Source organism: Diceros bicornis, chromosome 40 (assembly GCF_020826845.1).
Source record: "Diceros bicornis minor isolate mBicDic1 chromosome 40, mDicBic1.mat.cur, whole genome shotgun sequence".
NCBI lineage: Eukaryota > Metazoa > Chordata > Mammalia > Perissodactyla > Rhinocerotidae > Diceros > Diceros bicornis.
This window is the reverse complement of record NC_080779.1, coordinates 14,834,188-14,857,765: the sequence shown is the minus strand read 5'-3', so window position 1 is coordinate 14,857,765 and position 23,578 is coordinate 14,834,188. Positions and strand designations below refer to the sequence as shown.

The 23,578-nt window shown below is 51.6% G+C and overlaps 1 protein-coding gene across 6 annotated transcripts in view; it reads left to right on the top strand.

Annotated features, from left to right (window-relative positions):
• INPP4A (inositol polyphosphate-4-phosphatase type I A) overlaps positions 1-23,578 on the top strand; it is a 138,576-nt gene that overhangs the window by 17,187 nt on the left and 97,811 nt on the right. Inside the window, exon 1 of one of the 6 annotated variants that reach the window (XM_058534500.1) lies at positions 19,997-20,071. The exons of the other annotated variants lie outside the window; for them this stretch is intronic. The gene's annotated coding sequence lies outside the window, so the exon portion shown is untranslated. Of the gene's footprint in view, positions 1-19,996; positions 20,072-23,578 lie in introns of those variants that run through there. 6 annotated transcript variants of the gene reach the window in all.

Here is a 23,578-nt window from a genome sequence, read left to right as displayed (position 1 = left end):
CTGGCTGAAACCCAGGGGCTGCTTCTGCTTCTCTGGGGAGAGGTGCCACACCTTAGGCCTTGGTCATCTTGGACTTTTTTCTTTCTAAATTTAATTACCCTAAATGAATAATTGTTTTTCCCTATGCATAGAGTTTTAAGTGTGGTATCATAGGTACTAAAAGATAAAGGGAAACCAGGTAGGATGGGGGTGCACAGGAAAGGTGGCTTCCTCCTCCCGTGGGTCTTGGGGGGCATCACAAGGCTTCATGGAGGGGTGAGTTAGGTGTCAATAGGGGGTGATGGCTGGAGCTGGGGAGTTCAGGAGAGAAGTGTGGGAAGGATTGGGGAAGACGTGTCGCGAGGCAGGGCCAGCTCACCGAGGGGCTGGAGGGGCCCTTTTCAAGGTTTGGGACTTCATTCATCCCATATTGGAGCTTCTTCAGACTTTTTGAATCCTTTTTATTCTGTTTTGCTTGTATCATTATTATTATTTTAAATGACAGAAGCAACTCTATTAGTCTTCATGGCTTGAGGATACCCTGTCTTAGATTGTAATAGTTCTTATAACCGTAGCTGTGCCCTAACCAGGTTTGTGGGTCAAGATTGGCTTCCTCGTCTCCAGTGGGGGTCGGCCCAGCAGATGTGGGCACCACAGCTCTCTGAGCCCTGCTTGGCAGCGGGTCCTGATGCAGGGTGGCCGAAATGCCCAGTCACAGCTGGGGCATCCCCAGAGCCTCCAGTGGTGGCAATGAAGCCAAGTCTGTGAAATAGAAATGAAACCAGCACTGGGGAAGAATATTCTAAACCACCTGTGAAAACTAGGCTAACTACGAGAAAGAGGAAGAGTTGGTATGTGAAGAACTCCAGAAGTAAGGTTTCCTAGAAACGGATATGAATTGTGTCATGGTCGCCTCCCTGCAGTGAAACAGCTGAGTGGGCAGTTTCGGTTGGCGCCACTTTCTCCACAGTCACGCTGCCCCTGTGACCTTGCGGGGTCTCTGCGGTGAGTGAAGCGCAGACATGAAGCAGTCAAGGCTGTCTGCCAGTGGCTGGTGGGGGGTGGGGGTTGGTAGTGAGAGATTATGGGGACAGGCCTGGCTTGCAATTCTGCTACAGCACACTCCGTCTCTAAGATTCTGTGGCTCTGGGACTTGCAGCATACACTTTACTGTGCCACATAATGTCGTGATGTAGTCAGGGAGGAAAATAGAGCAGAAGGAGCCGAGATGGAGAAGAGGGAAGTGATGGACAGAGAGCAAGGGGTGCTGGTGGTGGCGAGGTGATGGAGGTTATTGCCAGCAACAGGCGTGGCCCTCTCTTCCACTCCCTCACCTGCTGGGGTGACACTACCCCAGAGAAGGGCCCCTTTAAGTCCCACGTCCTCTTTTTTTTTTTTGTGAGGAGATCAGCCCTGAGCTAACATCCGATGCCAATCCTCCTCTTTTTATTTATTTATTTTTTGCTGAGGAAGATTGGCCCTGGGCTAACATCCATGCCCATCTTCCTCTACTTTATATGGGATGCTGACACAAGCAGTGCGTCGGTGCGTGCCTGGGATCTGAACCTGCGAACCCTGGGCCACTGAAGTGGAGCACATGCACTTAACCGCTGTGCCACCAGGCCGGCCCTAGTCCTGCATCCTCTTATGAGTGGCTCTGCACTAATGTCACTTGGTGGGAGTCCTTGAAACCTGCCTGTACTTAGCTTGATTTGATAGATTTGATAGCATTTTATGTTATGTTATGTTTTACAACATACATTTTTATGTATGTTTAGGCATACATTTTTATGGTTCAAAAATGATAAGGTACAGCAGGATGTGTGGTAAAGTCAGCCTCCTACCCCATCCCCCAGCCACCCAGATCCCCTCTCTGGAGACACCAACTCCATGTGCTTCTCGTGTATTCTTCCCAAGATATTCTTTGTCTGTGCCAGCAAATGTGTATGTGTACACATTAAATTTCTTTCTTTTTTTTGTGTGTGTGGAAGATCAGCCCTGAGCTAACATTCATGCCAATCCTGCTCTTTTTGCTGAGGAAGACCTGCCCTAAGCTAACATCTATCGCAAATCCTCCTTTTTTTTCCCTTTTTCTCCCCAAAGCCCCAGTAGATAGTTGTATGTCATAGCTGCACATCCTTCTAGTTGCTGTATGTGGGACGCGGCCTCAGCATGGCCGGAGAAGCGGTGCGTCAGTGCGCGCCCGGGATCCGAACCCCGGGCCGCCAGTAGCGGAGCGCGTGCACTCAACTGCTAAGCCACGGGGCCGGCCCCTGTGTGTACACATTGATTTTTTGTCACCCCCATGGTGTCATGCTCCACATTCGCTGTGCCCCTCACCTTCTCCCCTTGCTGGGTCTGGTGCTCGTTGTACATCAGAATGTAAAGAGTTTCTCTTTCTTTTGCCCGGCTGCACAGCACCATGCTGCCAGGCTGTACTGTGGATTCTTTCAGCAGCGCTCTCTTGGTGCATGGTGGGCCCTTGCCAGCCTGTGCTTGGCACTAATGTGTTAACTGTTGGCAAGAGGCTGCACCATCCTTGCTCAGAGGTGTGGATTGAGTGTTGCCTTGGCTGGAAGGAGAGCGTGGGGTTACATGACGTTTGGAAGTTCCTCCCTGTTTGTTTCAGTTCTCATCTGGCCTGTAACTTTTCCTCTGGGGAGTGGAGGGCAGTTAATGGTTAGATATTATTTGTAAAATATGCTTCTTTAATATATTACCTTCCAGTTACACACAGGTCTTTTAAACTAACCCATAGCATCCCGAATGAGGCTTGTCGAGGCCACCTTTGACCCCAGCTTCAAGAACAGTGGCTCCAAGGGGCTTTCTTCTGCCTAGCTCACCTCGAGGTGAGCTGCAGTTGCTACAAATGGTTCCAGAAGGACGTCTCTGACAGCGAAGGACCAGGAATGCACAGTGCTTGTGGAATCAAGTCGATTTCCAGCTGTGATGGTGTCTGGCTGAGGCTGGTTCTGGCCGTGCCCTCCCAGCATATCAGCTGCTCCCACCATCGTGCTGTGCCTCTGAGAGGGAAGGGGGCAGCCTGGACAGGGGCATTGTAAATATGTTTCAGAGTCATGTTGGATGGTCATCTTCAGCTTCTAAATCTGCAAGACGTCCTGGTGGTTTATCACAAGAGGAGTGAGTGTGCATCCTTCTGGAGGCCGATGACATCTGTGAGGCCTCACCTTCAGGCCTGGGCGGGGGAGTAGAGGTGGGCTCCTTGGAGCACGCCTGCTGGTGGCGTTCACTCCTGTAGGAGGTGTCCGGCACAAGGGACGTGACTGTTGCCGCGCTGGCCCAGGGATACGCTGGAGAGCAGGACCTGATGATAACCCTCTGTCAGAGTTCACAGGTGTGTCTCTGAGACTGCTTACAGCCCGTGCCGGATTTAGCAGACAGATCTGAGCCGGGAGGGCTCCGGAGGGGAGTGAAGGGCTGGCAGGTGTTAGACGTTAGCCCGCTGCGGTCTGCTCTGTGCAGTGCCGGTGGCCGAGGAGCACTGAGGTGCTCTACCTTCTGGCCGTCGCTCGCTCCAGACACACCACTGTCTCTTCCTGGTGGCTGTCAGCCAGCTCAGGGCACAAGTCTCCACTGAGTGACCCGAGCCCTTGCAGAAGGTCAGAGAAGCATGGGTGCAAAGAAGACAGCTCAGAGGCCTGCAGATGGCTGCTTTCAGGAAGTGAAGAGGCTGCTTCTGTTTGTTCACTTTTTTTCTCTCGGTACTCTTGAGGTTTTGAGGCTCCGCCCTGAGCCCTTTGTGGCTGATGGCTGCTTGGCCGGGTGAAAGGGGTGGTCTTCACATCTGGCTCAGGCCAGAGTCAGGGTGGCAGGGCCCTGGGGGCAGCACAGCCCCAACTCTGAAACTGAATGGGGGCCGACGGGAGGGCAGAAGAGCCGTCAGGATCGCGGGGCCTCATCCGCGCAGAGCCCAGGGGAAGCTGAGGCTGAGGGGTCTACACGAGGGAGCCGCCAACGCCGGAGGACGTGGAGTTGTTGCACGCAGTGTTTCGACATTGGGACTCAGCCCTCAGGAAGGAAAACTGAGAGTGGGGGTGCATGGAACAAGGGCTGAAGAAATGAAAAGAGGGGAGCAGAGGGCCGCATGTTAACCTCTCCGCCTTCTGCTTGCCCAGCGGCCCTTCCCCCCCGTGGCTGGAACCCCGTTCCACCCGCCCTTGGGCAGCTGCAGGGCCTATGGCCGAGAGAAGTGCTCTTGCTGTGTTTCTTCGAGGTGAGGTGGCCCTGATCACAGCTCATTGTGCCCAGAGTCAGAGGGGTCACCCTACAAAATATCTGAGGTAATTGTACTGGGTATTTAAGACAAAGAAGTGCCTGTGGCAAAATTGTATTTATATAGGATGAACTAAGAGTCTTCAGGCAGCGTTGGAAACTCCCTTTTGGGACGGAATCAAGTGAGACAATATATATGAAAGAGCTTTTAAATGTAAGCAGGATAATTACAGCCTAAGCCTATAGCTCTTCACATAGCTTGTGAGGACTGGCTGGTAGTCCAGCAAGGGTGGCAGGAACTATCTTGTACTGCCTGAGATTTCTTGAGTTCCTACTGTGTGCCAGGCGCCGTGCTGATTGCCTCACACGCACTTCCCATTTAATCCCCTGTGTTGGTTTCCTAGGGCCGCTGTAACATGTTCTTACAGACTTGGTGGCTTAAAACAGTGGAAATTTATCCTCTCACAGTTCTGGAGGCTGGAAGTCCAAAATCAGTTTCACAGGGCCAAAAGCAAGGTCTCAGCAGGGCCATGCTCCCTCCGGTAGCTTTAGGGGAGAATCCATTCCTTGCCTTGGTCAGCTTCTGGTGGCTGCTGGCGTTCCTTGGCTCATGGCCCCCTCCTCCATCTTCAGTGCCAGCTTTGTGGCATCTTCTCTGTGACTCTGCTTCTGTCACATGGCCTTCTTTTTTATCTGAAATCTCCCTCAGCCTCCTTCCTGTAAGGACACTTATGACTGGATTTAGGGCCTACCCATGTAATCCAGGATAATCTCCCTCAAGATCCTCAACTTAATCTCATCTGCAAAGTCTGTGCCATATAAATAATACTCACAGGCCCAGGAATTAGAACCTGGACATCTTTTGGGGGCCCCTTGTTTGACCTGTCACATTCCACAGCAGCCTTATGAGGACATACAGTGGACATGGTGAGGAAGTCGAGGCTGGAGAGGCTGAGCAGGGGTCAGGTGGCCATAATGTTTTCCCCTCTGGATTCTGCATTGGGGGCCGTTTGTGATGCTGCTGGACATGCACTCGATGAACAGATAAGCCCCCGTCATTTTCCTGTGTTGTGAACATTGATTTGAAGATATAGGAACTGTGGGGTCAGGCGCCAAGGCTGTACCTTGCTAGGGACACGTTTGTTGCGTGAGTGAATTCGTTTCACTGTGGCCGGGCAGCTTTGGGCAGCTTCGTTCTGCTCATCTGTACATTGATGATAGAACAGCCTGTGGGCCCCGGAGAAAATTAGATGGTGTCACGTGGGTGAAATGGCCCAGCATGGGGAGCCCAGCCAGGTCTGTGTGCTGTGTCCTTATTCAGTGTGAGTTCCCAGTCCCAACCAAGGAGGACTAAACAAGGACGGGCGACGAGTAGGATGGGTGGTCTTAATACCTGAAAGAAAAAGTGCGTTGGGAGGTGTGCACATGTTTGACCCGCTGATATGGCAAATGCTTATCTAATGCCTCCCTTGTGCCAGGCAGTGTAGTAGGCAAAGAGAGGGAGCAGCCAACAGAACATACCGTTCCTGCCCTGGGCGTGGACATTTAGAAAATCACTTCACAGTTGTGGACCGGGAGAAGTAATCTGAAAATGTGACTATGTATAGATGTGAGTAAATTACAGATTTATTTATATTTATGTAATATAAATAACCTGATGAAAATTCATGGTAGTCCACGTGCCCTAATCTGTTCGATATCTTCTGCTTATCCTTCTTGTCTCTCACCCACCTCAGTTACTGGTCATAGGTCCCTGAAGACCCTCAGTGGCTGGTTGCAGGTCCCAGAAGTCCCCCGTTGCTGGCTTTCAGGTCCCTGAAGGAGCTGACTAGGCCCAGTTATCCCCTTCCGCGGAGAGTGGAGCCAGCTTCCTACCAGCTCTCTGCACTGACCCCTGCTCTGGTTGGGGCCTGTGGTTCCTCCTGGTGCAGCCCTGGCTTCTGCACAGCCCTTGGGTGGAGAGCAGCTTGACCTTCGGGCTCTGGTCTCCCTCTGATTACTCGGATCCATGCACGGGCCGGCCCTTGCCCACCTCGCTCAGTCTTCACTCCATCTCCCACAAGTCTTGCTCCCATCTCTCCCCGCAGTTCCGTAGAAAGGACCTTTTCTTGTTATAGTTCTTAAGCTAACCCTATTGAGCACTCTCTGTGCGCCAGGGCCTGTTGGCTCAGCAGGGGTGATGCACGTTGCCGGCACAGACTACAGTGAGCCACAGTGCTTGTGGAGCCTCACCGAGTGCGAGTTACTGTGCTCTGCCTCAGTGTCACCGCTTCGTTTAATCCTCTGAGCACCCTGAATGATACGTGTCCATCCTCCCATTTTACAGATGAGAGAATTGGGGCTCAGAGAAGCTGAGCTGAGTCACCCAGCTGGTCAGTGGCAGAGCCGTGTTCACAGTCTTTCTCTCCACAAAGCACCTCATGTACAGTTATGCCAGGTTGGCCTTACCCAGTGATAGACCAGTGACCAAACTCACAGGAGTGACGGGGTGCCAACAGGCCGATGATGTCTGTCTGTATTCTTTTTGATGGGGACCCACAGTTTTATTTCCATCTCTCTCTCTCTCTTTAATGCTGTGTCATGCTTGTGTATGTCCTGGCAGTCCTTGAGTGACCACACCAGGCTCTGGACTCCGAGTTTCTCAGACTAGAGTGGGGGGAGGGGGTTGCTTCATTTCCCCCCTGATGCCTTGTGCCTGTGCCGTACCTTCCCCTCCTCCCTCATGTCTCTTTACTGCTCACCACACTGTTAACCTGTTTCTCTATCTCTACCTCCTTTCTCCTTCCCCTGTCCCTGTGTTATCAGTTAAGACTGAGAACCTGTCAGCAATATTAGTGACACCTCCCATGTGGGGCAACAGGTTTAGTGAAGACCCAGCACCAATCAGTGTCCTCCACTCTTGGAAGTGAGCAGAAGTCTCTTCTCACCGTCCATGGACTGACTTCTGTGCGCTGGATAAAAAGCTCCTTTTCCTTACGTAATAGAGCTTTTGCATATACCCCCTACACGTGCACTCACATTTGATTTTCTTGAATATAGATGCACATGCAAACACACACTTGATTTTCTTGTATTATAATAACATTTTCCTTATTTTAAATCAGCAAAAGAACAAATGAGTTACATAGGCATTTGGCTGTTAGCTCAGAAACTTAAATGCCATCTTAAGGGTAATTTTACATGAAAAGAAATATTCTCTAGATTCTAAATAACTTATAAATGGGCTTTTGGAATGCAGACTGTTGGTTGAACTGCCCGTAGGTTCAGCCTCACCTCTGTGCAATTCCAGAACTGAGTTTTAAAATTATTCGTCAATGGTAGTGCTTTGTTTACTTTCCAGTGCAGTGAGATCATGCACTCATTTAACACATGATCACTCTAAGTAAGTGGAATAATAGTAAAATGTCGAGGTTTAACAGTAAGGAGATGAGAGCCTTAGGCACTCCAAATTTGATGTCTCAGTAAAGCAAACAGAACATTTAAAGGTGCCTTCAGGGAGGAGTGACAGAGGAAGGACAGGAAGTAAACTCACCCAGAGTCAGTACTGCGTGGTGTGAGCCTGGTGGGTCACATTTCTGGTCCTAAGACCTGTGGCGTTTCTTTTGTGATGGTGTTGATCCTGAACCCATTGAGACTTCAGTTTGTGAAGGAGAAACAGCACACTCTTTGGACGGTGAAGGATCTAAGTCTGTAACGCTTCATGGATTCACAGGTGAAGTAAGTTCAGTTCAGAGCAGATGCAGAGCTCGCGGCTGGACATTGAGGGCTGGAGAGACCTCAGGTCACCATAAATCTGTCACAGGGACCTCCCAGCCTAGGAGGCTTGGTGGATGCCTCTTGAGGTCGTTGCTGAGATGGCAGAGAAGGAGCCAACCATGGCAGAACAGATGTGGACAGGCTGGGAAAGGAATTGTTGGGGGGCGAGTGGTTCAGAGAGGGAGGCAGGGTAGTGCTGCACCTTTCTCTCCTGGCTGCTCTTAGAATCGCCTGGTGGCTTTTGAAAACCCCAGAAGCCTGCTTTCCACCCTCCTACCCCAACTCAAGGCTAATAAAGTAATGTGGGGGTGGGGCCAGCATTGGTGTTTGTCATCTTTTCCATGAGGTGATTCTAAGGTGCAGCTGAGGTGGAGAAAGCTGGGCCCTAGAGGTTCAGAACTTGGGCTTCTGAACTGGCTCAACCTGTTTTGAATCCCCACATGGCTGTGTTGTGCTGGTCTCTTAAGTGCTGAGGCTCAGTCCTCTCCATCTTGCAGAGGCTGCGAAGATGAAATGCGGTGATGTATGGAGGTGCAGTGTCCTTTCTGGACACTGAGGAAGCCTCCATGGCAATAGCGGCTGATTATTACTGATATGAGAGGGCTGGTGGCAAATGGCCTCCCTGGTCCCTCTCTCTTCGCAGTCTCACTTGGTGAAACCAGAGCCCTGGTTATAGCCTCTTCTCAACGCAGTGGCTTAAGGCTGGAGGAGAACATACAACCACATTGACAGGTCTCTCTAAATTCATGAGCACAGAGCGTGGTGGGACCACTTGGCACTTAGAGCATGTTTCCCTACTGCCCTAGACCAGGGGTTGGCCAACGTTTTCTGTAAAGGGCCGCATAGTTAGTATTTTACGCTTTGTGGGGCATGCGGGCTCCACTACTCAGCTCTGCTGCTGTAGTGTGAAAGCATTCATAGACAATAAAAAGTGGACATGGCTGTGTTCCAATAAAACTTTATTTTACAGAAACAAATGGTGGGCACGATTTGGCCCTTGGTCCGTAGTTTGCTGATTCCTGTCCTAGACTATTATTTCATAATTTTCTCTCAAACCTCTGACACCTCTTGTCTCCACATCACCCCACCCTCCTGCTGGCCTTCCTTCCAATTTACTGAGAAAACAAGCAACCTGGTGAGAACTTCTGTAGACCCGCTGGCCAGCGTCTGCCCCATTCGCTCGGCTTCTAAGGCCAGCCTCTTGTACACTGTATCCGTCCTCTCACAGTGGTCAGTCCCTGTGCTTCATCCTAGGTGGCCTGTCAGCATCATTTCATCACTCCTTCATCCTTGAAACGTTCTCCCCTCAGCTCCTAGGACCCCTCGCTTGGGGTTCCCCATATATTTCACTCGGTCTTCTTGGCTGGTTTCTCCTCCACTCCCCGATGTCACCAGAGTCCAGTCCTGGGACCTGTTCTCTACTCCCTTCTTTGGTGGTGTCTTCCATTCTGGTGCTTTATTTACCATTGATAAGCTGACGACTCCTAACTATACTTCTCCAGTCCAGACTTCTCTCCTGGACTCTAGGCCCTGATATCTACTGCCTTCCTGACGGGAAACATGTCCAAAACCAGGCTCGTGCTCACACCCCTCACCCACTCCTCCTTCCTCACCTCAGCGAATGACACGCTCCTTCTGTTGCTTAGGTGTTCCGTGAAACCGCGAATTGTCCTTGACAACCCTTCACTTCCTGTATCGACTCTGTCAGGAAGTCCTGCTGGCTCCATCTTCGGAGCATACACACTTCTCCTTTCTGGGTGCCCTCACCTTTGCCTCCATTACGGCCCTGTCTGCAGTGCACCTGCCCTCTCTGCCGCTGCCCCGGCCCCTGGTTAGTCTGTTTCTAGCACAGCAGCCAGAGGAGCTTTTCAGAGCAAAATCAGACCAGCTCACTTCTCTGCTTCTCATGTGTGTAAAGCTGTGGTCTTGAGGCCCCACAATGCATCTTCTCCACCACCACCTCCTCTCCTCCTCTCCCTGCGCCGGCCTCAGGCTGACGGCCCTGGTTTGCCCTTCTGCCTGGCATCTCTTCTCTCAGATGCCCACATGGCTTACTTGCTCTTGTAGCTTCTTTGAGTCTTTGCTCAAATGTCACCTTCTTAGTAAGGCCCTTCCTTACAACTGTATTTAAAATTGTGAGTCCCCTGCCCCTCCCCAGCTTTGCCCAGCAGTCTGCCCTGGTGGCTTGGGCACTCTCCCTGGATGCTTTAGAACCATGATGTTGGCACACGATGGCACCCATGAGGCCCTACGCCCAGACAGCTGTTTCTAGATCCCCTTCAGCAGGGCGTGGCCGTGTTTGCAACAGGCATCCTGTGAGTGGCCCGGATGGGTCTGTGCTGCTGACCCTGGGTGCATCCCATAGGCCGAGTGTCCGGCATGGTGATGAGGGTGAAGGGCACAGCTGCAGGGAAGCCCTGCTTTCTTCTTGAGAACAAAGACTACTTTTTCATTAAGAGCTTAGGATCTGTAGCCACAAAGCCTTCTTAATGACATTGTTTATTAAAATCATGTTCATCTTAGATATGTAACATGTGGGCTGAGGCTGTGAGGTGTTAACCCATCTGGCAGGATCAGTATCAGACCAGCTGTTGCACATAGGATTTGTGGCTTCCACAAAGACTTTCTCCAACTTTTTCTTTTTTCTTTCCTTTTCAGTTTCTGAGATTTCAGATTATTCCTTTCTGCCTTGTCATGTCTCTGGATTTTCAGGAGCCCAGCTCTGGACCAAGTGGTGTGGGTGGGGAGAGCTGGTCTGTGGGGGCTGACTAAGCACAGGTGCGCTTAGGAGGTACCCCAGGCGCCTCTTGACTGGAGCCCAGCATGGCTCTAAGCTCCCACTGCATGGAGGGGAGGGCCGAGGCTCACCTGCTGCTGGTTCTGAGCTCTGAGGGAGCTGAGGGCGTGCCTGGGTGAGTCTGTGTGCCTGAGTGGACGGCCTCTTCCTTCCCCTTCATCAGGAGGCATGGCTGGAGCTGGAGCCCAGAGCCTCAGCCCACTGCACCTCAGCCCCATGCAGGGAGCGTTGGTGAGGCGTTTGTCCCTTCTTGGCCGGGCACTTAAGGCACAGGAAGGAGAAGAAGTGTGATTCCAGGACCGAGGAACAAGCTGCGCCCAGTTGGGTGGTCACTTCCCTGGGCGTTGCCTCTGCTCAGGCGTGGTTCAGGGCCATGCTACAGGAGGAGCTGGAAGACATTTCCGGAGAAACCTCCACTGGCCACCTTCGAACAGGTGTCAACATGGGTTTCGTTTTTGCTACAACGCAGTCGATCTGTAGTCTCAGAAACCAGAATGATTTGGGCAAACTTTTGACCTGAGGTCACGTTAAAACAGTTTTAGCCACGGGTCTTCATGTGTGCATGTGTCTGTGCCTCCGCTGTGGCTGGCCAACATGAATGACGTTCTGATCTGAGTCCTCTGAAAAATGCTGTTTCGTTATTTTACAGTCATTCCACGTAGGAGAAAAGAATGGATGACCCTGTGGGGTTAAAAAAAATATTGGAGTTTTGAAAAGCTCTGTTCCCCTTTAAACTTGGCACTTTCACTAAGCTATCGGGGAAAATGTAGAATTAAAATATGTAACAGGTGGGAGTATTTTTTTTTTTAACTTAAGATTTCTGTGGTATCGTATCACGTGTGGAGTGTTTCTGTTAGGCCATCTGAGCAGTGGGTGCAGGTGAGGGGCTTTTGCACAGAAGGCCCGCGATGCTGCTGCTTCTCAGGGGCTGGCAGCCTCAGCTGTGCTTCAGGAACCAGGGGTAGCTTAGTGTTGGTTTGCTACATGGACTGCAGATTTGAAATGCTGAGCCCAGTGGCCCACAAGCTTTTTTTTTTTTTTAATATCTCATAAATATTGAAGCTTCTCAAGATGTTATAGACCCTGTTAGTGGACTTGCTTCAGCCCCCCTGCCTCCAGGAGTACCCAAGAACCCCAGCATGACTGAGGTCACAGACAGCAGCGTGGAGATCAGGTTATAGACCTGGGATTCCACCCCATGCCAGGCAAACTGCCAGAGGATCTGGGCTGGGGTGTGGGCTGATTTAAGCAGGAGCCATCTTGGGTGACTTTGAAAGTGCTGGGGTGGTCCTGCTGACTGTGATGTTGGTGCTGAGCTTGTCTCTGAGGACCACCCGTGCTTGTCCTCTTTCTGTGTCCCACGAGCAGTGTGTGGGAACAAGAGAGTGACTGACTGGGCTGTGGTCCGTTCCAGCAAGGCCCCTTTTTCGATCTCCTGTGTGGTTCCATTTTCTTTTTCTCTCCATCTGCCAGGCCCATTTCTGGAGGTGGTGAGCACGAGCCACAGGTGGGGTCCTTACTGAGGGGAGGAGGGTGAAAGGTACATGGCTGGGCTCGAGGTGCCCAGCACCTCTCAGCAGTTTCCTCAGAGTGTGTCCAGAGTGAAAGGGTCAGTGGTGTGAGCGTGCACAGCTGGCAGCACCCAGAGCCTTGATTCCTCCAGTAGGTGCTCACTGCTGTCCTATGCACCGGGCTCCGCCCCCAGCACCTCTGGGTACTGTGGGGAGGATGGGAATGGAGTAAAACTCCTTCAAGGAGCTTCGCAGTGGAGAAGCCGACCCAAAATGGGAGAGACGAACGCTGGCAAGTGTCCAGGGAACCAGGCCAGTCTTGCGCAGGGACCTGATACAGACGGTGTCTCCCTTTTCCAGCTGCTTCTGCCAAAGTGCCCTCTCCCTTGTGTGGCTGTTTCTTACATGTCACCCTGCCCTGCAGACAGTGACTTCATGGAGGAGAGGCCACAGCAGACTTCTGTGTCACCTCCCCAGCCCTGGCCTAAGTGTCACTGGTGGTCCGTGGTGGGCCTTGGAATCCATGAGCCCTCAGCGTAAGGCATCTGCAGAAACAGGCAAGTGGTTAGGGATCTGAGATACTCCTATTACAGAAGAGTAACTGAGGGCCAGAGAGGGCAAGTGACTTGCCCAGAGCATCACAGCTTAGCCAGGGCTGGAGCTGGTTCTCCAGCCCAGGATCCCCTCCTCCCTCTCTCTGTGAGGTGCTCCTTTCTGCTGCACTGAGCTGCTCTTCTGCCAGCCACAGAGCAGGATGGAGGGAGGGCAGTGTAGGTGCAGTGTAGAGAGGGTGACAGCCGAGTTGTCGGCTCCCGCCTCCCCCATACGCTTTGGGCGCTGGCCATGACAGGCTGCATTAGGAACCCTGAGGTGTGGTCAGTGGCTTCACCTGGGCCGGGCAGTGGCCACAGGGCTGGTTGCTGCCTCTTGAGCTTGATGAGTCGGTTGGTGCGAGTGACATTGCAGGCTGGAATGCCCTCACTCCTGGCCCATCGACCTTCCCACCTTCCCCGTGTTCGTCCACTCCTTCCTTCATCTGTCCATCCCGGGTCCTGGAGGTGCACCAGCTCCCATCTGCACAGGGGTCGAGGTGCTTTTTGCCTGTCCTTCTGTCTGGTCCAGCTGCCCTTGGGGACAGAAGGGTGTGGAGTCCACTTGTTTCTCAGATGCTGGAAGTGACGCTTGTGTTAAATGCCTGCCCAAGGTCACACAGCATGGAAAAGCTGATCTGGGCCTTAGGTTATCTTGACTTCCCACTTCACCAGGGTGTTGAATGAAAACATGTTTGAGCGTTAAGACATATGATCGTGAAAGATACAGTTTATTCACTGTGGGGCATTTTCAAAACTTGTTTGAGGCTATTGCATACCTTACATAGTTACACCCTATGAGGGTATCGCTTATCTCTGGTATCATTCAAAATTACAAAAGGTGGAAAGAGAAAAATCGTGGCTCCTGTCTTGTCTTCCAGTTCCCCTCTCCAGAGACAACCAGCAGGCCCAGCATTTTTGTGCCTCCTCTTGGAGGTAGTCTGTCGCTCACATACAGACGTGTGTGTGTCTCTACGCCCTTCCTTCTCAAGTGTGCATCAGTTTAACGAAAGCCATACACAGGGTGATGAAATCACTTGTGGTTTTATTTTAGTCTCCCATTATTTCCCTCTTCGTATTAATAGTATCTAATATCACCTTGTTAGCCTCAGGATGAACCTGCTGCCTGCTGAGTGGATTTGGTGTCCGTGGCGCGGCAGAGGGCTACCTGCCAGCCTTCTGGGTGCTTGGTGAGGTCTGTGGCAGGTTCTGTTTTTTAAGCGGGATGCCTACGCAAAAGGATGTCCTCCAAAGAAGCTGGGGCTGGAGGTTTGTTCTGTGTATTGTGTTCTTTGTAACATGGAAATGCCTTAGAGCTCTAAGTGCTCTGTGCTCTGAAGAGCCCTGGGGTTAGATGAGTCCTGACAGGTCCCGTCTGACCCTTTACTCCACAGACGTCACGTTGAGGGCCACAGTGGTTAAGTGGCCTGCGCAGAGTCTCCTAGCTGGTGAGTGACGGACAAGACTCAAACCAGGCTCCTGACCTCAGGTCTTGCTCTTCTTGTGTACTGTGAGGCACTGGGAGGCTGCAGACCCACTTCAACCAGGCTGCTATCTTTGCCATTTCCCCAACAGTTCACAGCCCCTCTTTGCACATTGCCAGCAGCATCAGCCTAAGTGAGGTGCAGAAAAATCAGTTTCATTATTTTATAGTCATGGCTTTAAAAAAAATCTATTCATTGATAAACATTTTCAAATAATTTTTCTTATTTACCAAACCCATCTGGGATGCTGTGGATACAAAATTTGTTTTTCTATTATTTAATAAAAGCTTATTTGGGGCTCCTTCGATGGGTCAGCTTTGTGCTCAGCACTGAAGGATTAAAGATGAAGATGACTCAGTCCCTTTTCTTGAGCTCAGGGAGACAAGGATTTATAGTGTATTAAAGGTTTTTCTCTTTATGACTATAGAAAGGGTTGTGTCATAAAGAGCAGAGGATATTTATTTCTGGCTGGGAGAAGCTTCACAGAGGAATTGCTGTTTAAATTGGTCAAGAAGCATGAGTGGGAATTGTCAGCCTAAGCCTACAGGACAGAACAGGAAGGGCTTTCCAGGTGTAGGGGACAGCCTGAGCAAAGGCACAGAGAGTGCACACTGAGAGCCTTAGGGAAACAGCCTATGGGTGTGATACTTAGTAAGCTTAGGAAAGGTGGATGGGCCAGCAGATCCATGCCAGGTGAAGGACTTTGGGCTGCATCCTGTTTGTGCTGAGAAAGCCGTGGAAGGGATTGAAGCCAGGGAGTTAGCTGTCAGATTTCCAGGTTACAGAGAGCCCTCTAAAATCCCCTGGCTGTGGTTCTAGTACCAGAGTCATCTCTGTGTCTCGGCTTAGTTTAAACTCAACTCTTGTGCAACCAGGTGACAGATGAGGTAGGAGAGGGAGGCTAGGCCTTGGAAAGAGCAAAATCACGGGTAACACAAAAGAGGTCAAAATATGGTACAAAATGAGTTTAACCTGGTTCAAATCACATGTAAAATTTAACAGCACATTGAACTTTTACAGATATGTTGTTTTTATATAAGCCTCAGTATTACATTGCATGACCAGAAATGGTTGTAACGGCCTGTCCTTGGCTCTGGCATTCGGCGCTGTGTGGGGCAGGGGTGGAGCGCTGGGGCTGGGGAGGAGGGGAGCAGCACTCCCTGTGGTGGGGAAGGACAGGCTCCTGTATGGGGTCCTGTGTGTCCCCGTGGTTGCCAGTAATTCCCAGTAACAGTATGGAGTGCAGTTATAATGGTGTTTATTTTTTTCCGCAAAGGCACTATCTTCTCATTGTTTACCAAGGCTAATCCACAAACGTTTAATCCACCCACAGGTAGTCAAGATTTGATGGCCGAATCTTACGAAAATCAACTCCAAATAGCTTTGTGGTAACCAGCCTTCTTTGCAATGTGATTTTGCCCACGTTTATCTGTTTAACAAAATGAGTCAGACTTGCCACTTGAAATCGTTTTTAATCTCAAAACTTTTAAAAGAATTTAATTAGAATGGGTGCACAAGATAGTGAAGATTCATATCGTAGAAACTTTTTTAAAATGTGAGTTTCGACAGTTCCTAGACTGTGAATTTTGCTTGTTCGGTGCTGGGTAACCCCGGGTTTCAGGTCAGGTTTTGCTGGGACACATGCGGTGCTAACTGCACTGAGCTCAAGGCTCTGTGTAGACCATGCCTGACTGGATTCTCAGTCTGAACACAGCTCCACGGTGAGGGGAGATTGCTCTGCAGCCCTGCCCTCAGAGGGGTTTAGAGCAGACTCTCTCCAGCTGGGCTGGACCCTGGGCTCTGGGGATGAGCCCTTCCCTTCCCCGTCCCTCCTCGCTCCCTTCCCTCTCAGTCTCCCTGCGGTGTCCAGTCCCCAACTCTGGAGTCAGAGTGGCCCTCCCCGTAGTGCCCCGCTGTGGCCCCGCCCAGGGTGTATGTGTGGGGAGGAGCTGCCGCAGGAGGAGCTCTCTTGAGGGTGGGTTCCTGGAGACCTCCCCTGTTCCAGAGGGGAGTGGGGCCCACCTCCGTCTGAGTCCCTGGTTTCCAGGCTGGTTTCCCTCATGCGCCATCACCCCCCGGGAATGGTCAGCATTGCCTTGCCTGCCTTCCTGACCGGCACAGACTCTCATAGGGCTCTCTGGGCCATTCTTCTCCTAGCCAGGTTTTTAATGGGTACTTTTAATAGATTTATTGACCTTCATCAAAGCCTTATTTCCTGTTGTAAGGTTACCATTTTCTGTGGGTACTTAGAGCCCCTCCCCTGCTGTCCTTGATCGCGGCCTGGCCTGAGTGCTTCCAGAACCTTGTTTCTGAATGGATGGAAGAGTCCCAGGGCCTTGGGAGTGTTGGATGGGCTTGGTAGTGGTGATGGTAATAATAGCAGCACACACTCACGTAGCATTTCTGTGTGCCTTGTACAGCTTACAGGGATGAAATCATCTAGTGCTTGCAACAACCGGACGAGGTGGATGCATGTCACACCCATTTCACAAGGGGAAACTGATGGTTACACTAACCTGGTGAGTGGCAGAGACTGGATTGGAACACAGGTGGTCTGGCTCCAGGCTATGCTCCTGACTGTGAGGCTGCGCCCCCTTCCAGGGACGGGAGGCCTGCCGGGCTGCTCTACCTACCGACCCGACAGCTCCCTGACTGCCCACATCAGCACACTGTGACCCTTTGTCCCGAGCAGGTGGCACATCCTGGTCGTCCTGCCTGGATTGGGGAAACCATGACCTCACCAGTGTCCCAGTTCTCAGCAAGTGACTGCTCCGGGCCCCATTGCCAAATTCTAGGGGCATCTTTACTACAGCCTTTCTCTGTCTGAGGTACTGGACACGGTGTTCCCAGACCGCAGCCTAAGGAGAGGATTAACCGAAGCCCCCATTTTAGCAGGTCTCGGGCCGTGTTGGCTGGCTGTCACCATTCCCTGCCCTGTATCTCCAGCATAGAACTTTGGCCTTGTGGGAACTGCCCTCCCGTTGTGAGAGAGAATAAGACCATGGTAGTCACAGCCCCTCTGTTGGTGACCGCCCTTCTTCAGCCCAGAGTTGAGGAGTCTGATGAGTGGGGGATCTCTCCCTCCACCCCCACCCGCCTCTCCCCTCTCCCTGCCAGGTGCCCATTTCATCGAGGAGTGCCCATCCTGCCCCGGAGACCACAACTGGGTGAGGGAGGCGAGGCCGAGGTCCCTTCTGACTTGGGCGGCCTGGGCCCCACAGTGGGATGAGAGCTGCCTAGGAGAGATCAGAAGTAGAGGATGGAATGTGAGTCCGGAGGACTCAAGCAGCCATTTTAGCTCTTGGAGCCTCAGTCTCCTGTCCTTCAAATGGGGCTGGAGTAGGAAGAGGTTAGACACCATCCACCACCCTGCAGCTCCTAACCTTCTGTGATTACACAGTCCTCATCTTCCAAACTCTGGGTCTTTTTGTGGCCCATTTAGGAGCTGCCTTTGATCCTCCTAAAATAGGATGTGCTATTTTGGACATTGCTGTCTGTGAGAGGGTTGTGTGTTTAAAGCTAAAATAGGGTGACCTTTTTAATTTGTGGGTGTTTCCTTTTCCTGTCTCAGGCTTACTGTGTTGAAGTCTTAGTGTCCTCTCCCACCCCACCCGAGAGGATAGCCTCAGGCTGGCCTGCACACACACGCTGGGCATGAGGAAGGCCTCCCTCCTCATGGCGTGAGAGGAGGGCTCCTGCTCGCTCAGCACCCAGACTCCTCCATGTCCCGGGGGAGCTTTTACAACATTCTGTTCCTTGTCCGTTGATCTAAGGACCAGGCCATTTACTCAAGAGCCTGAGAGATTCCAGGGCATGATGGCTGAGAGCCTTCCTTACAGTCTAGCTGCTGAGTGGTTTTCCGCCGGGCTGTGCTACAGTTAGAGTCAGAGTGGGGAGGAGGCAGACCACAGCCTTGCGCCAAATGGTGGTGATCTGTCTTTTGGCCTTTTTGATGGTCACCGATGTGGCTGTGAAGACGGTACCTGGCCCAGTGGGGAGGGCAAGGTGGGTGAGGGTGGATGGCTGGGATGGGACTGAGGAAGGTGCGGCTGTCTGTCCCATTCTGTCCTGGCTTACTCTGCATTCACTTCCGCTGTCACTGAACGTGCACATAGCCCACACCCTTGTCTTTCTGTTGCAGCACTGATTTTCAGTTTATTGAAAAAAAGTCCAATTTTTTATAGAGTGTTAGGACTTAATTGGAAACAGTTGTGTAAAGCTTCAGGCATCTTTCTAAGACAGCAGACTAGACACAGATTCTCCAACTTCAGCGCCTAAGAATCACCTGGAGGACTTGTTCCGGGCACACTACTGGGCTCCACTCCCAGCGGGTTTGCTTTAGTAGGTTGGGCACTTCCTACAGGCTCCCAGGTGATGCTGATGCTACTGGTCCATGGACCACACTTTGCGTCGTCCTGGAGCACTTGTCCCTGTTCCATGCCTGCCCCCCTTAAGATATTAGCTTATTTTTGTCACTTTCCAAAAACTGGGCTGCTTCTTTTAGTGCTAATTGATAGCACCTCTAATTCTGGGACCGTCTGGAGGGTTCCTGCCGCCACTCTAATTTGCAGCGGTTCTGATGGGGGAGACAGAATCTGCTGTACTCTGGGCGGGAGCTCCTCCTGTGTGTGCCTCATGAGACGTCCCAAGGCTACTCCACCCCAGTGAGTTGAGCAAGGTGTTTCAAAAGCCAGGAGCCCAGCTGTTTCCCGGTAATAATTACATGCCAGTTCCAGTTTATAGAGGCCTCAGAGATGAATGAGTAGTCTGGTTGGTGACATCTCTGCATGAGAACCACTGGTCTGAACCAGCTTGTCCAGCCACGGCTACCAGAGCTGTGACCCTGCTGTTTATGAATCGACAGCGTGTGCTGCGTCAGGATCTTCTCAAGTGTGCCAGGAGGCACGGAACCCACTTGTAGCCTGTAGTCCAGTGTGTGTGACAGAGACAGTGTGGCCAATTGGCGGGAAACCACACGGACAGGCAGCGTGTGAGGATGAAGTCCCGGTTGGTTTGTCTTGTCTGATAACATAAAACATCTGTCATGCTTCAGCGTCTCTGAAACAAATAACAGTTGCAAATGGAATTTGGGGTACAAATGATAACAACAGACTTGTTCTCTCCCTCCTAGCCCAAGGGACAGTCGCTTATAACCAAGTCTCCTTGGTTCCTGGTTGGCCGCTTGGGTTAAGCTGTTCCCACGTGATGATATTTGGAGCCCTGCGTGCCTGGCCCTTGGCCGGGCCCCTTCCTCACCGTCTTTCTCGGGTTGTACCTGGTTCTAAAACTGCCGCGCCGCACCCCCACTCCCCAGCATCCCTTGAAAGCCTCTCTCAGGGATGCTTTTATCTTCTCAAGGCCTTGGAAATCCACGCTAGACAGCCCATCTGGGCAGGGAGCTGTCCCCAGGGAGTCTAGCCTGAGGTCGTGGCCTCTGCATCCAGGGAGCTGCCCTTCTAGCATCCAGGGAGCTGCCCTTCTAGCCGCTGCCCGCCCTCCTGCCCTCCAGCCCTGCAGGTACTGTTCCCTTTGGGCCTGCCCTCTCAGCCTCTGCTGCAGCAGAAGGCTTTTTTTCTCGTTTCTGCAGGGTACCTGGTGGAGCCCGTAGAGGGGTCCTGGTTCTCTCACTGTCTTGGGCAACCGAGAGGTTGGCTCACCTGCTGGGCATCGTGCCAGGTGTTTTTCAAGGAGCAGTTGATGAATCCCCAGCTACCTGACAAGGTAGATATTATTCATTTCCAATTGCAGAGGAGGGAAGGGAAGCTCTGACAGAGGTCAAGTGACTGGCTTGGGTTTTATCCAGTGCCCTGTCATGTGTTCGAGGCTCAGTGTAGTTTTGCTGTAGAAAGGGTTGTCGTCGTAATTCTACCTGTTAGGAACAGACTCGCTGACTGTCGTTCACTGCACTGTCAGTTCTGGAGAGCAGGGCCCGAGTCTGGGCTCACTCTCTTTGGCTCTCTGGCCTCTCACTGGTCCTTGGCGTTGGGGAGCTCTCTACGTGCTGGAGAGTAAATGACTGAGGCGGCCAGCCAGCTGTGTTTGCACACTTGGTCCCTCACTCCTGGCCAGCAGCCCTGCCGGGCAGAATGCGCCCCATCTCCAGCCCCCTGAGTGGCTGGCAGTCTCAGGCTCTCCAGGGCACTGAGTCTTCAACCGGCCTGCCTTGTGGTCATCTGTGGCCCCTGAAGCCCATGTGTCTGTCTCTCCAGCCAAACTCCCCTGCTCTGGCCTGTGGAGGGTGAGTGGTGGGCGGGGCTGTTACCAAACCAAGTGGGCTCGCCTCCTGGTGAGTTAAATAAGACTCTACACCAGTGGAAGTTGTCTCACAAAATAAAGTGTATTTGCGACAAATAGGAGGCCATGAGGAATCATTTCCAAAGTCATGGCATCCTGAAACAAAGGGGAGCAGGATCTTTTATTTCAGATGGGGAAGGAATATTCAAAAGGGAGAGGTGGGTATTCACTCGCGCAGGCTCAGTTGGAAAACGTGTTTCCATATACACTGCAGGTTATAGTGCTAAGGCCTAAGCTCCTCCTGGAGAGATCTTAGCATTAAAGGTAATGCAAGGGTCATGGGCATAGCTCTTGTGCTGAGGCTTGGTCAGTTTCAGGGTGGTTGGCAGTTACATCTCCTTAACATACAAAAGGGAAAAAAAACAACTTGGAAAAACAGTTAAATGCTTCCAAACCCATGCTGGAGTTTCTTGGGCCACCTAGTTGGTGACAGGGCCACTGCACACTTTGGCCCCTTCCAGCCCTAGGATTGAGGAGTGATGTGACAATAGCCCCATCCTCACGTGCCGGTCAGGCCTCAGCTGCATGGGGAGTCCTGGCAGCCAGCCTTTGCAGCAGGTGGCACACCGCCAATGTGCAGATGAAGAAACTGAGGCCTAAAGAAAGGAAAGGAGTACCTGGGAGTTGACCTTGGGTTACATGGGTGTGCTGCTAGTTAACCTGCTAGTTACTTTTCAACTTCAAAACTCTTTGGAGGTGGGGTCCTAACAAAACAGAATTTAAGCAGAGTACCTGTGAGCTTTTCCTGCATCTGATGCTTCCATCCTGAGGGCGTGGGTGTGTTGGCGCACCAGGTCTGTTTTTGCCCGCCGCCCAGAGAGCCAAACACCGGACGATGAGACTGCAGCAGAGAGAGAGAGTTTATTAATCACAAGGTAACCAAGTGAGGAAATGAGAGAATGAATCTCAAATCGACTTCCCCGAAAATAGGGACTCGGGTATTTATGGGGAAGGGGGCAAGGTGGTCTGAAATGATTGGAGGTGAGGAGAGATGAGGTAACTGATGATCTGCGCAAGCGCAGTCAGGCTGCGTGCCTCTTCCTAGGACACACGTTCACAGACTGGCGGCATTAGCATGCCCTGAGGGTGGAGTTCCAACCTCTTGCTGTCAAAAGGTCTCTTATCCGACACGTGTCTGCGTGGGCCCACTTGATGGGTTGGTGGTCTCAACTGGCCTGAAGTGGACAAGGGGTTCCAATTCTTGAAAAAAATAGCTCAAACACCCATTACCATGGTGACCCAGGATCCAGGGGGACGTTACCTATAGGAACCTGGTGGGAGTCAGATAGCATATTGCCCAAACAGCACGGTTAACAATGGGTAAGTTTATCTTGCAGATTTAAGTCCTCACCCTCCGTTCTGATAAGTTTGTAGGTAAGGCTAACTCCCGCTTCTTCCTGACACAGGGAAGAAGATAGCTTTACAAATGGAGATTTTCTTTACAAATGTAAATGTCTCTTACAAAGAATGGGCTTAGCAAGGACCCTCCCAGATACCTGGAGATGTCTATGACAATGGCCTGTCCTGGGGGCAGGCCTCCCATCCCAAACTCCTCTGGTCAGTTAGTGGGGGTGGGGCCCAAAGTGTCTTTCAGGCAGAGACATATTTTGAGGTCGCAATTCCGACCCTCTGTAGTTACTAGCTGCTTAATCATCAGTGGCTGTTTGCTGGTTTCAGGTGTTGCTGAGTGTCATTCAGTGTAAGCCTCGCCCCATAGAGAAGCCAGGAGTTCGTGAACAGGAGGGGTTGGAGGAGCTTCTGGGGACCTAGTGTGACCCTCTGAGTGGGGTGAAGACATCTTCCTCTGAAAGTACTCTGGAGGGAAAGAAACTGCATGCCTTTCCCCAAAGCCTGGAAGTATTTTATGTACCAACACCAGCTTTTCACTGGGCACATCTGAAACATCTCACTCTTAGCCACTGGAACCCTTGCTCATTCGCAGTCATTTGCTCTTTTTTTTTGTTTTTTTTGGTGAGGAAGATCAGCCCTGAGCTAACATCCCTGCCAGTCCTCCTCGTTGTTGCTAAGGAAGACTGGCCCTGAGCTAACTTCCCTGCCGGTCTTCCTCCACTTTATGTGGGACGCTGCCACAGCGTGGCCTGAAAAGTGGTGCGTGGATATGCGCCCGGGATCCAAACCTGGGCCGCCTGCAGCAGAGCGCACGCACTTAACCGCTATGCCACAGGGCCAGCCCCTGCAGTCATTTATTCTGATTACCAGTGCCCACTGGATAATGCCGTGGCCTGGCAAGCGTGCTGTTTTCTTTAGGGAGCTGCATTTGGCTTAAGGTTGGCATGTGTTTTACCTGTCTGAAGTGGTTTTAGGTATAAAGATTCAATGACACAATTCCCTGTATAATCTAATGCCATGTTTCTCCATATGAAACGATCTTACTACATTGAGCCTCAATAGCAGGTTTGTGGGGAGACTTTATCATACCTCCGAGTGGTCCAGTGTAAGCTGGCAGGCTTGTGTATGGGGATAATGCTAGGTGTCGAGCTGTCCTCCCAGGCAAATCGTGCCTTGCAGAATCCCGGGAAGAGGAGGGAAACCACCGCAGCCTGTAAGTGTGACTCTTGGCTGGACTTGAGTGTCTGGTAGCCGGTCTTCAGGGTGCACCCCACCCCAGCCACACCACTTCTGGGCTGGGCTTCCGTTCTCTGGTGAGAGGTTTCATCATCAGCACTTTGCCTTTCCTTTGCCCTGTATTACGAGTCTGCCACGTTGGTGTTGGGTGGTTTGATAGCCTTTCCTGGCTTAATAGCTCAACATTGTGTACTTTAAAAACTGTAAAGTTTAAATAAGCAGAAGCAGTGTTAAAGAAAGGGCACAGCAGGCGATGTGAAGGGCACTATTTTCTGGTCCCTTTCCTCCCTGCCTTTACACCTGTAACTCCCACATTATCACATTTTGCGGTAGGACTTTGGAGGTCTA